Source organism: Suricata suricatta, chromosome 2, assembly GCF_006229205.1.
Source record: "Suricata suricatta isolate VVHF042 chromosome 2, meerkat_22Aug2017_6uvM2_HiC, whole genome shotgun sequence".
NCBI lineage: Eukaryota > Metazoa > Chordata > Mammalia > Carnivora > Herpestidae > Suricata > Suricata suricatta.
The window spans coordinates 62,814,298-62,828,935 of record NC_043701.1 but is presented as its reverse complement, the minus strand read 5'-3'; the positions used below and the strand labels follow the sequence as shown (position 1 = coordinate 62,828,935).

Below are 14,638 nucleotides of genomic sequence, written 5' to 3'. Positions count from 1 at the left end.
AAGCACCTAATTTTAAGTGAATAGATCTGACATCGTCCCATTACCCAGACTTTTTCACATGCAAAGCTGTTTTCCTATTCTAAGGACGTCTTGCCATGCATAATAAAAAAGTTCGCATACCAAAAATAAAACACCTGGCCACTGACATACTACTATAGGCAGTCTCAGGATATCAAAGTAGGCTCAACAGTTTTGGGGTATTTTTTTAGGGGTAAAACATTTTAATTTCTAAGAATCTTGGTTACAGAAATCAAAGGAACAGGAAAAGTTACTAAAGGAAAAAAGGGAGTCAAAATTACTTGCATAAAATACAATGGACCTGTTCAGAAATATCTTTTCAATGTTGTTAAAACAAGGGATTTTCCAAATTGGTTAAGCTTACAACTTCATCCAACGGGCACTATAAAGCTGGCAGGAACGACCACTTAGAGAACAGAAATCTACCACAGCTCTGGCCAAACTACCTACCCACTGGGGAAAGCACACAGCAAGCACAGTGGTTAAGCTGAGATGATGATAATGAAACTTACCTCAAGGATTCTTACATGGATTAGAGTCTGGCACCAGGTGCTAACAGTGAATGCTCAGTAACGCCCCTCCCGCCGGTTTACAAAGAGCAGCGTTTAAGAGCTCAGGCTTGGCCACCAACAGCCTCGGATTTGAAGGCAGGCTCCTCCAGCATTTTTAATGGCCCTATGACCTTGGGGAAATTACTGAGACTCTCTAAAAGCCTCTATCTCCTCTCCAATAAAATGGGGATAATAACTGCTCATAAAGGGCTGTTGTGAGGATTTAATGAAATACAGTAATCCACGAAAGTTATGTAGATGTAATGTCGTGCTAGGCATGTAGTTAGTAAGCCTTCTGTGTCTGCTGCTAGGTAGTGCCTAGCAAAGATAGTAAGTAAATATTTGTTGAAGGGAGTTAATGAGGTATACTAGGTCTGTCCTATTTTAAAGAGCTTGCCCACAGTTTTGATACATTTTCACCTTCTTACTATCAACATACAGCTTTTAATCACTATAGTTTGATTATATGTAGAAATTTAACTTTGATCAGTATCTCAGTCTCCCCATCTAATTCTCAGTTTATCAACTAGCCATGTCAGAAATGACGTGACACTTGAATTCATCGTGGTAACTGTTCACTCCAAAAAGACAAAAGATTCACCCAGATTATCTGTGCGCGTAAACTGAAAGACCCCAAATTTAAACCACACAGCCCTCAGGAAGTGTATGCCCATCTTATCAACATTAGAAAGAAAAGTTAAAGCTTTGAGACCTCCAAACCAAAAGGGTTGCCAGTAAGACATGGACAGGTTTCTAACATGTTTTTCACATTTTCTTCAAATCTTCAGGTTTGTTTCTAACTCCTGAAGGGCTAAAACACTCAGGAATGTTTACAAATACTATGTTAATATCATATCCTCTGATGCCCATAAGGTCCATCTAGTAGTCTACTGCCTACTCCTCCTTTACCAATACCATCTATGGTCTAATTACTCCCACATCCACTGAAGACCTCAGAAGCCATGCCACTGAGTCTTCCTCTACCACAATCCCGGCCATAATACTGGGGGGCTTCAATGTTCATGTTCGCAGGACTTCCACAAACCCTTGCTAAGGCCCTCACTCTCCTGATCACCTGGGTCACCTACCATGACTGACACTCACACAACGCTACAAGCATTACCCCCCAAAATTAGTTGTTTGTGTTTTATTCACAGTATCTATGACCCTGTACTTTTATTTTTTGCAATTAAGTCCACCAATCTTTTCCTTTATGAATGATGATCTTCCTGTTACATTTTTACACTTTCCCCACACCAATTTTTTTAAATCATCCCGTTTTCCTCAAACACACTTTATAATTTTACTTTGCATATAAATCTTGGACCCTTCTAGAATATATTTCAGTCTACGAACTGATGTAGAGATCCAGTCTGCTTTCACAGTTACATTTTAAAATGTTATACCCCACCCCACCCCCACCAATTGCTAAATTACTCTCTTCACTACCACTCCTCAGGTTCTTCCAAAGTGGCAATCTTAACCACCCCATAAATACATATTTATTCAACCATCCAGGGTCTCCCATTTATTCATCCAGGCCAGTGAGTATTAAGGCCACACTTCTTTATTTCACAAAGAAAATAAACGAGTGGTACTTACATAGTTTGAGTAAGTGTATTTAAAATTATGGGGTTTTTGGGGGCGCGTCATCATGTTCTTTTAATTTCTAAGTAACATTATGGGACAATATAAGTGTTTGTTTGTTTTTCTAATGCTTTTGTGTTCTGATTCTCCTAACTCTAGGTTCTTTCTGGATCATCTTTTTTCACTCAGACCTTAAATGTACGAGAAACTTATCTCATGCTTTCCTCTTTTCACTCACTGACTCTTCCATCTACTCCCCTGACATCCACAACCAAAGGAAACTGATGGTGACCAAACCTGAACTTGAGCCCAATATTCTGTCCTGCAAAGTCAGCACTGTGCAATGCACCCTTACACCCTTTCTAGACATCTTCACCTACATGGTCCCTAGGTGCCTGAACACACCATCAAAAATTAAACTCCTCGGGGAGCCTGGGTGACTCAGTCAGTTAAGCATCAAACTTAGGCTCAGGTCATGATCTTATGTTTCAAGGGTTTGACCTCCACATCAGGCTCTGTGCTGACAGCTCAGAGCCTGCAGCCTGCTTCGAAATCTGTGTCTCCTTCTCTCTCCACCTCTTCCCACTGGCACTCTGTTTCACTCAAAAATAAACAAGAAAAAAAAAATTTAAACTAAACTCCTCAACTTCCCAGTCTAAGATCTCCTTTGTAGAACCTTCATCTCCCCAAAGAACAGCGGCATTGCCCTTCTGAGCCTGGAATGTTTGAAGGATTCCGGACTAGCACCCCTGTCTCATTCGGGGTATCATTACCACCACTCTCCTCTTTCAATCTATTTTATATTGCAGGACTGCCAAGCACTACTCTGTGATTCCCCAAACACAGAATTCCGTTTCCCTCCCCGGGATGCCACTGCTCAGTCTGCCTCCCTTGCACACCCAAGTCACTTTTCTCAGCCTAGGTACTACTTCCCCACTGTCCACATCCCAGACAGAACACAGCTCACCTCCTCTGTCCTGTATATCACATACACTGGCACAACAGAATTACTAAAATATACACACTACTTGTCTGACTCCCCCTGAGACCACTCACAACTTCCTTAGGAATGGGGACCTCAAGTTTCATTTCAATTCACACTTACTTGTTGATTCTTTCATGGTCTTCTTAGCCTATGCTAGCCAAAGTTACAATCTGGCTGACTTAGTGTCCATATTCTTTTTTTTTTTTTTTTAGCATTTATTTATTTTTGATAGACAAAGAGAGACAGAGCACTAGTTGGGGGAGAAGAAGAGAGAGGCAGACACAGAATCAGAAGCAGGCTCCAGGCTCTGAGTTGTCAACACAGACCCTGATGCGGATCTCGAACCCATGAACTGTGAGATCATGACCTGAGCCAAAGCCAGGGGCTTAGCCGATGCAGCCACCCAGGCACCTCAGTGTCCATATTCTTAACTATACATTTCCAGATCCAATTACTCAATCAGAAACTGAAACAACTACAGAGCTAGAAGAATCCTCAGAATTCATCACTTAACCACGTGTATTTATGAAGAAACTTGAGGGTTAAAAAGATAAATAACTGTTGGCAATAACACTTTCACCTTCTCCAAGACTACAATTCCAGAGACCTACAGCTAGATTTCCAAGGACCTAGCAACTCAAGCAAAACATTCAGCGTTTTTAAAACCTGCTTCTACGGATGCCTGGGGGGCTCAGACAGTTAAGCATCAAACTCTTAGTTTAGGCTCCGGTCATGATCTTGTATTTCATGAGTTCAAGCCCCGCACTGACTCTGTGCTGAGACTTTGGGGCTTGTTTGAGATTCTCAATCCCTCTCTGCCCCTCCCCTGCTCGTGTTCTCTATCGCTCCTCTCAAAATAAATAAATAAACTTAAAAAAATTAAAACCAGCTTCTAAATCTATGTAATACTGTCTCCAATCAATTAAAACCATCACTATTAGCTAGCTTTCTTGATTAAAACAACTGGTCAGCCTGTGACATCAGACTCTTCTTATTCATCACATTATACACCTAAAAAGAAAAAACAATTCACCAGGATCGCCCACTCGTTCTCTTCCATCCAACCTATAGATCCAGAATAAAACAAAAACCTTTTATTCCTGTTATACCCACACTTTAAAAGATACTCAAATCCCTCACAACGATGAATTATCTAAACTCCTTGGTTAATGGCCTACTATCTCTAATATTTAATTTTCTACTCAATAACATGAGTTTGAAGACTCACAGAATATTTAGGGCTAGGAGTCCAGAGCTGAGCCTATCCCTGAGAACCCAGACCAGGAAGAGGGGTTACTCACTCCCTTTCTCTCTGCCCCTCGCCTGTTCACATGTGCATTTATGAATGAATGAATGAATGAACAATTTTAAAAAACAGCAAAGGATATGCTTCAAAGATGAGACAGCCTAGGACAGAAGGTGGTGGGCAGGCCTGAATCCACTCGGATCCTGAGGCCAACAGCAGACTACCATAGGATGCCATGGAGATGACATGCTCCCATGTCCTTTATGTCACTACATGCCAAATACAAGTTCTCGTGGGACCCTTCCTCTGATGACATGGAAATTAAGATATAATGACTGGGCAGACAGTTCCACCTAAATTCGTAAACCTACATCCTTTCTCCATGGGTGCTATTCCAAAAGATTTACTGAACTTACTTTCTCTTGCCAAATTCCTTTTTTTAAATGTTTATTTTTGAGAGAGAAAGATAGCCTGCTAGTGGGGAAGGGGCAGAAAGAGGCAAGCAGACACAGAATCCAAAGCAGGCTCCAGGCTCTGAGTTGTCAGCACAGAACCTGACGCAGGGCTTGCACCCACAGACAAGAAGATCATGACCTGAGCTGAAGTCAGACACTCAACCAGCTGAGCCACCCTAGGCACCCCTCTCTTGCCAAATTCTTTATATAATCATTCGCAAAGCTGATTTTATTTCAGGTATAAGGAGGATTTTTTTAATGTTTATTTCTGAGAGACTGAGAAAGACAGAGTGTGAGTAAGGGAGGGGCAGAGACAGAGGGAGACACAGAATCTGAAGCAGGCTCCAGGCCCCGAGCTGTCAGCACAGAGCCTGACATGGGGCTCAAACTCACAAACCAGGAGATCATGACCTGAGCCAAAGTTGGACACTTAAACGACTGACTGAGCCACCCAGGCACCCCAAAAGAGGATTTTTAAAAACTAATTCTTTACCTATTTATTTGGACTGTTTCAGGCTACAAGAAACAGGTATGTGCTGTTTACCTCAGGTGATAATACTGCAAGAAAACATGTAGAAGTTAAGAACAGAACAAGATTCTGGCTGTGAGGCCTGTGGAGGCCTTTTTCTGTTCTCAACACCTCTTGATACTCAGTTCATGTTACCAAGTGCTCAGAGGGACAGCTCTCCACCTTAATGCTTCACCATTTTGGTGCTTCAACACCTCTCTGACCCTAATTCCATTTCTCCTGTCACTACCAATTATATGCTTCTGTTTCTCATGTTTACAAATCCTACTGCCTCAGCCATGCATGTGTATGGCCTTCTATCTTGGTGTCTCCAACTTAAGGCTACAAGTATCTCTAAGGGGCTGACATGTAAAAGTAAAACAGGGTCTTGCAGCAGCTTCTCTGGCTCAAGTGTCAATCCCTGATAATACCCTCTGGGACCAACTATTGAGTTCCTGACTCAAAATTCAAGAAACGAACACATAAGAGACCCTTCCCTAAAGGGGTAGGAGTAAAGCAAGCTCTCTGAGACATCTAGGAAGGCTGGTGGCGAACTGACCAACACTATGAAGACGGTCTAGTGTAAAAAGGAGTCCCTGCTAACCCAACATTCATTATTCAAGTCTTCTTTTATAAGAACACACAGAAAAGCAAAACCCATGCAAACAAAAACAATCATTAATGAACTGACCATTCAAACAACTGTCCTTATTTATTCCCAACCTGTCTCCACTCATCAATCTCTCTCTCTCTCTCTGATGGCTATAGAGTCCAACAACAATTCAAATAAAATGCAAATCCAAAACAAAGTGAAAACTGAAAATACATTCCAAAAGATGCAACATTTGACAAGGCTGGCAGAAGATACCTTATAATAAAATGTTAGAATCCCAAATGAGGCTACAGAAGAGTTGGAAAGGTCAGTAATTGATGAGAAAATTCAACAAAGACAATAATATGCTAAGTGTCTCAGGAATGACAATTATTTGATTATCAGTGACTAACGGAGAAAATAATACAACTCTTAAAGAGTCTGCAAAACTGTCCTTCATTATAACGACAATATAAACTAAAAGGTATCCAATCATGTTATTAAACAAAATTTAATACAAAAATATATGCCAAAACAATCAACACTTGATACATTCTTTGTTCATTCTAGTACTCAGAACTTATTTTTCAATTAGAATTCAAATTTTGACAAATAAAATAAGCTTATATTCAGAATCATTTTATTTTTCAAGAGAAAAGTCCCAATTTTACCCCCTTCCTTAAAAATAGTCTTTTTCCAGTATCACTGTGTTCACTTCAACACAGTGGGGGCCAGAGGGGGTGGGGACTGAAAGAGAGGAGGGAGGTGGTCTCTAGCTTGCTGGGCTTCGGGTTTGAACTTTCAAGGTAGCCACTGCTGCCACTCATCAGCAATTTCATTTCCGAGAGGAAATACTTTTTCCTTCTGTTATTTCTTAAACTGTTAACTGAGTGCAATTGATAACCCAAAAAGGAACATTAGTTTAAAAGGAAAAGTTTGTTCTCGATTTTCAAGTTCTAGCATGAAGAGCAGATCAATCCCCTCAAACTGGGATTCCCACCCTCACCCCTCACCCCTCCCCCCCTACACCCCCATCTCCACACCCCCCCCCAAGGAAGAGGCAGGGAGAAGAGGAACCAGGTGCCCTGGCTGTGTCTGCTGCACCAGCCCTAGACCCCACAGCACCCCTGTGGACACCGCAGGCATGTTCTCAGACTTCACGTGTTCCTTACAGTATCTGTTACACTGGTGTTTTTGTTATTTTGATATTGAGGAATTCCAGGACAACTAAATACAAACATGTATCAAAATATGACAAGGTGAATGTTTATATAAATTCCTAATTTTATTACCATCACCATCATTGCCCTCGATCAGCAAGGAAATGTAATGAAACTAAATCCTGAAAACTGTCTACAGGTTTCTCACCACAGCACAGTATCATTAATAGTTAATCCCGGCTGCTAAACAGAACAAAGGCGCTCTTACCCTGGCCCTGTGGGAAGACCTAAGAAGTAACACAAGTTCTTAGAAGATAACTGAGTTGTTACACTCAGGGTGAGATCCAACGCTCCCCCATCACAATGAGATCAAGTTTAAAGCTTTCTCTATTTTATGGTTATAAATAAATACCATTTGTGCAATTTTCTGATACATGAATTTTAGAAATTACAACAAAGAATAATACTCAGAAAAAGGAAGTATTTTTATAATCCTGACTAAAAGACAGTTTTTCATACTAGATATTAATATACAAGTGAAACTACTCAGTTCTCTAATATTGTGGCTTACAATGTCATAAATTAAGACATTTTAATTTCATTTATAATTTTGGCATATAAAGGACTGTGCACTCACCAAGGCAATAAAGGCTTGCTTTCTGACTCCTTTAGTAAACCAAAGCCAGTTCAACCATCTTGAAAAGTAACTTCACCAGGTTAAGAGGAGGTAAAATTCTTGTACAAGGCTTATTTACATGTATTAGAAAACAAACCATATCAAAATATGAGGTATAAGGACAAATTAGAATCCCTAACTCCTAATCCACATTAACTTTCAAACTTCAGAACTGAAATTGATGTGATGCAGTCCAACTTGTCCATCCTTCCACATTCCCTCATCCCCAGCAGGTGCTGCACTAGATGCCACATGAGCAGAGGCAGGAAGAGTGTCTCAAAAACACACAGGGCAGGGGCATCGGAGTGGCTCAGTCAGTTAGGCGTCAGACTTTGGCTCAGGTCATGATCTCATAGTTCGTGAATTCAAGCCCTGCTTCAGATCCTCTGTCTCCCTCTCTCTCTCAAAAATAAACAAACATTAAAAATTATTTTAAAAAATAAAAAAAATCAGGCCTACCCAAGCCATTCACATGAATGAACTCACAACCACGGGAAAGCTTGGTACGTAACATAATTTCCACTTTACATGCATGGAAACTGAAGCTTTGGACGTTTTATAAATTTCCATACGCAGGGGTGTCTAGGTGGCTCAGTTGAGCATCCAACTCTTGATTTTGGCTCAGGTCATGATCTCACAGTTCATGGATAGAGCCCCATGTCAGGCTCTGCACTGACAGCACAGAGCTTACTTGGGATCGTCTCTTTCTCTGTCCCTCTCACATGTATGATTCTCATTCATTCTCTCTCTCTCTCTCTCTCTCTCAAATAAACATTAAAAAAAGTAATATAAAAAATTTTTCTTGGGTGCCTGGGTGGCTCAGTCGGTTAAACCTCCGACTTCGGCTCAAGTCATGATCTCACGTTCGTGGGTTCAAACCCTGCATCAGGCTCTGTGCTGACAGCTCAAAGCCTGGAGCCTGCTTCAGATATAAATAAAATTATAAATAAATAATTTTTTAAATTAAAAAAAATTTTTTTAATTTTTTTCTAAAACCTCCAGACCTCAACATTTCCATTTACAATAGAATCAATCAAAAAGAATGCAATACTTAAGAATAAAGTTAACAAAGGAAATCAGAGGCTTGTACAATAAAAAACACAAAACATTGCTGCAAGAAATTAAAGACTTAAATAAGAAGACATCCTGTATTCATGAGCTGGAAGACTTACTATTATTAAAATGGCAGTATTCCCCTCAAATTGATCTACAAATTCTAAATACCTTTTTTTTTTCCAAAAATGGTCAAACTGACCCTTAAATCCATACAGACATTCAAGGGACCCTTGACAGCCAAAACAATCTTGAAAGAAGAACAAAGTTGGAGGACTCACACGTCTCAATTTCAAAACATTATGAAGCAACAGTAATCAAAACAGTGTGATTAAGGGGTGCCTGGGTATCTCAGTCAATTAAGCGTCCAATTTGGGCTCACATCATGATCTCATGGCTTGTGAGTTCAAGCCCCAAGTCAGGCTCTGTGTGACAGCTAGGAGCCTGGAGCTTCCTTCAGATTCTGTCCCCCTCTCTCTCTGCCCTTTCCCCGCTCGTGCTCATTCTCTCTCACTCTCAAAAGTAAATTAACATTTAAAAAATTAAATTTAAAAAAAAGTGTGAAACTGGCATAAAGATAAGACAAACAGATCAATGGAATAGAAGCAGAGTCCAGAAATATACCCTCATGTGACAGCCAACTGACTTTTTTCACAGTGTTAAAGCCATCAGATGAGAAAAGAACACTCTCTTCAAAAGATGGTGTAGACAACTGAAAGCCCAATGCAAAAGAATAATACTGGACTCCTAACTCACTACATATAAAAGTTAGCACTAAATGGATCAAAAACCAAAATATAAAAGCTAACACTTAACTCTTAAAAGGAAATACACATGTAAATCTTCATTATTTTGGATTAGGCTGACTTCTTAAATATGACACAGAAAGTACAAAAAACAAAAGAACATCTAAAGAATTAAAAACTTTGGTGAATCAAAGAATACTATTGAGAAAAAAAGATAATCCACAGAATGAGTGTAAATATTTGCACATCATATGCCCGATAAAGAACCAGAATCCATAATATATAAATAACCATTACAACTCAACAATTAAAAAAAAAAGCCAACAATTCAATTTAAAAAATAGGCAAAGGATCTAACAGACATCCAAAGCAAAAATACAAATGGCCAAGAAGCACATGAGAAATTGCTCAACATCATTTGTCATCAGGGAAACACAAATCACAGCAACAATGAAATATTACTTTATACCCACACCAGGATGGCTGGAATCAGAAAGACAGCAACAAGTATTGACAAAGAGGTGGAGAATTTGGAAACTTCACATACTGTTGGTGGGAATCTTAAATGGCAGACTGCTTTGAAAAACAATCTGGCAGTTCTTCAAAAAGTTCAACAAAGGGTTACCATAGATCCAACAATTCCACTCCTTGGTATATACCCAAGAGAACTGAAAACCTATGGCCATACTGTTCACAAAAAAACCAGTACACAGAGTTATTTGTAATATCCCAAAACTTAATAACCTATATATCCATCAGCTGGTGAATGGATAAACAAACCATGGTGTATCCATACATACATAAGAGGAGTCAAGTGATGATACATGCTAACACGTGGCTAAATCCTGAAAACATTATGAAGACTGAAACAAGCCTGAGACAAAACACATATTGTATCATTCCATTTCCACAAAACGTCCGGAACAGGGACAACTGGAGAGACGGAATGTAGATGTAGGGGCTGGGGAAGGAGGGAAAATGGGGAGTGTCTGCTAATGCAAAAAAAGTTTCTTTGCAGAACAATAAAAATGGTCTGGAATTAGGAAATGGCAAGGTCTTTACAATATTATAAATATGCTAAAAGTGACTGACTTGTAAACTTTAAACTGGTGAAAAGGGGAACATGAATTTTATCTCTACAAAAAAAAAAAAAAAAAAAAAAAAAGATTCCTGAGCTAGTATGTCACTGAGCCAGGATGAGAACCTGAACCCGGACAGCTAAGCTCTGAAGTCTAGATCCCCAGGTGCACTGCCCAGCCTCCGGGAAGAAATGACTGATCTGGGGAAAGGGAATGGCAAAGAAGGCATGTGTCACTATCATCTGAGAACTTTGCCAGGTGAAGAGAAGCCCACTCCAGATGGGAAAACGGCACAACCAAAGCCATGCAGACTCCTGTCATGTGGGCCACCAAGTTGTTTGGTGACTGGCAGGAGCCAAGTAGATACTGGTAGGAAATAAAGCCAGAGATACTGTAAGGGTCTGTCCCTAGAGCATCTGACATGCCATACAAAGAAGCCATTTTACATAGGGTAGAAGACAATCAACTATACAGTCAAAACTAAAATAGGAGATTCAACAGGTGGGTTAGAATTAAGAGCAAATTTTTAAAATCTTATGTCATGCCAGGGAGAAAATATTCGACTTCATGGAGCTATTTATGAGACTTGCCGATTCCCCACAATTCATTCTGTGTCTGTACACCCACACAGTGCCCCTCAAGAACCCTGGCAATTATCACCTTTCTCTTTTGCAAATCCTAAAATTCTCACCTCAAGCATCAACTGTCCCTTATTTCTATAAAAATTTTTAACAGCAGCAAGCAATAGTAAAGTCTACTTCCAAGGCTTTGTTGCTTTACAAAATGGTATAAAGTACGACAAACACTGTAGCAAATCAAACACAGGCTTATTTTATTCCTGTCTTGCTGTCTGTGGGATTTCCTACCAATTACAGAAACAGAAAACTTCAACTAGTTCTCCATTTTAATACACAAAAATCAATAAATAGGGCCTTAAGCGTATCAGGGACACAGAAAACTTTAATTCTGTTTTATCAAAACGACCTTGAATCAGTATTCCAGAGCACAAGTTCTTCATCCTTATCATCTCTGGCCATGTACTGAGTTGCTAGTTTCTAGTCACTTGGAAAAATATTTTAAGCATGAAATAATGCCTAAAGATAAAGACACCAGGATTCATAATTGTATCCGTAATAAATAACAGAAATAATATCAACAGTAATAGCTAACATTTCATACCAATTACAATGCCAGGAACTCTTCTATCTGCTTTATGTAATAACTCTCTTAAAACTCTCATATCCCTATAAGATAAATATTATCATTATCCTCATTTTACAAATAGGGAACTGGATGGAGGTACAGAAAGGCTCAGCAACTTGCCACTGTTTACAGGGCTAGTGTAGGAGAGGGGATTCAGAGCCCCAGCAGTCTCTGTACAGGCTCTGGGCCCTCAACCACCATGCATTACCTGTGGCCAATTTAGAATATGCTCAAATTTTTCCAATAAAAAAGCTGAACACTCATTTATGTTGATAATATTTATGAAAGCTACAACACAATCCTATAAATTCAGTCCTATTCAGACTTCACGTTTATAATCTTGCTGTCCCCTCCCCTCCTTAAAAAAAAAAAAACCTCTTCCTCTCTATCTTAAAACAATCATTTATTACACCTACTACTGTGGTGTTTGTGGGGGTAAAGTTATTAACACACACTAAGAATTTAAAGAAAATCAAATTTTAAGGCCACATTTTGGCTGCATTTTATGGGGTGAGCTAGGTACTGAACTAGTACTGGGTAATTTGGGCACTCTAAGAAAGTCTTAGGATCTATCTCTTGCATTTAATATTTCCTCTTCACGCCAACGGTCATTTGAACTGATCTGCGGACCTACTGAATCTCTCTCCTGGGGTGATGATGCCGAAGAAGTCCTAGAGGTAATTCTGACACACGGCCAGTGGGAGAACCACTGGTTTTAGGGTGGCGCCGGCTCTCCTCATCTGACACGACAGTGTTACAGACACACAATTCATTTCACAAGCACAATCAGCCAATCATGCCAAACAACATTCCTTTATTGACTTCAATATAGGGAATGCTAGATAGTTACAATCCAGCAGTTCCACTTCTTCCAAATGTAAGCCAGAAGAACACGGACACGTGTCCTCAGAGATTCACACAAAGATGCTCCTCATATCACTGTATGCCACAGGGAGTAACAGATAACCACCCGACTGTTACATGAACTATGGCATATTCATTACGCACAGCCTTCGGAGAGAGTGAGGTAGATCAACATGGACTGACCGACGTACAAAACGGACACTGCAGTGTGCAGAATACGTACTATCCTATTACTTTAGTTATCGATGTCTGCTTCATAGGTGTGTATGTGTGTATGTCTAAGTACGTGTAAATTAAAAGTAACACTGAGGAAGAGTATATTCCAAAATGATTAGGAGAAGGTCTTCCTTACTTCTGCAGATGAAATGAGAAGGTGCGGCTGGGTGGCTCAGTCAGGTGACAGACTTCAGCTCAGGTCATGACCTCGCAGTTTGAGAGTCCAAGCCGTGCACCCGGGCTCTGTGCTGACAGCTTGGAGCTTGGAGCCTGCTTTGGATTCTGTGTGTCCTTCTCTCTTTGCCCCTCCCCCACCTCTCTCCCTCTCTCCCTCTCCCTCTCTCTCTTTCTCAAAAGTAAACAGAACATTAAAAAAAAAAAAGAATTTCACCTTTACCTGCACTTAAATTTTTTATAGATGTTATTTGTGTAATTAAAAATAATTTTCTCAGGGCACCTGGGTGGCTCAGTCAGGTAAGTGGCCTCAGCTTAGGTCATGATCTCACACTTCACGGGTTCGCACCCCACATCAGGTTCTGTGCTGACAGCTAACTTAGAGAGCCTGGAGCCTGTCTTCGGACTGTGTCTCCCTCTCTCTCTGACCCTCCCCTCCCGCTGTCTCTCTCAAAAATCAATAAAATATTTAAAAAATGCTTTTAATAATATAAAAAAGTTTTCGCAAATATGTTAAGTGCTACCAAAGGATACTCCATTTAAAATAAACCCCTTTTTGGGGCGCCTGGGTGCTCAGTCGGTTAAGCGTCCGACTTCGGCTCAGGTCATGATCTCAAGGTTCATGGGTTCAAGCCCCACGTCAGGTTCTGTGCTGACAGCTCAGAGCCTGAAGCCTGCTTCAAATTCTGTGTCTCCCTCTCTCTCTCTGTCCCTCCCCCATTCGTGCTCTGTCTCTGTCTCAAAAATAAACTATAAAAAAAATTTTTTTGATAAAATAAAGTAAACCCCTTTTGTGGTTACCCAGCTTTCAAGCGCAAAAAGACTGCCATCACACCATTATAAATAGCCTCAAAAATGCCAATTTTCACTTTCAAATAAAATTCACAGTTTAATCAAGATCAAAGCAATGTTCCATTGGAATCCTGAGAGTGTTATACTGAAGGGGAAAAAAACCAGCTCAATACTTCTGACACTGTTCTATCATAAGGGAGTCTTGTGGAGGTTGTAAAAATGGGATTTAAAACTAGTTTTAAAAACTAAATTCAGTCTGTTCCTTCCAATTCTATGAGTAGGCTCTTAGAACAAAATAAAATTGCTGAAACAAATTGGTGAACTAAAAGAAGTACTAAAAATATAGGTATTAATTTAGCAGTCCAACAATGATCAAGTCTCAACTAATGGAGTGTGCCTATGAAAGATATACTACTGCATAGAAGAAACAGAAAGAACCCCACAGATGAAAGTTAACATAAAAACTAAATTTTGTACATAGAGCCACAAATATTTGGGTTTTTTGTTGGATGGTACAAAGGAGAAAGAAAGGCATATGCCCAAGGAACTAGAGTCAGATGCCAGGGCAGTTACATAGCAAGAAACACTTCCCACAAAAGAACCACCGCAATAAAAAAGGTAAGTATAAAATGGCTCGAGGACACAGCTTTAGGAAATTCCAGTGTTGCTTTTTTAAAAAAATGTAACTTCCTTCTAGTCAGCATCTTTATCAACTTTAATAACAAAATGGATC

General features: G+C 39.9%; 1 protein-coding gene across 7 annotated transcripts in view; it reads right to left on the bottom strand.

Annotated features, from left to right (window-relative positions):
* SRPK2 (SRSF protein kinase 2) overlaps window positions 1–14,638 on the bottom strand; it is a 243,042-nt gene that overhangs the window by 149,401 nt on the left and 79,003 nt on the right. The gene's annotated exons all lie outside the window — the stretch shown is intronic.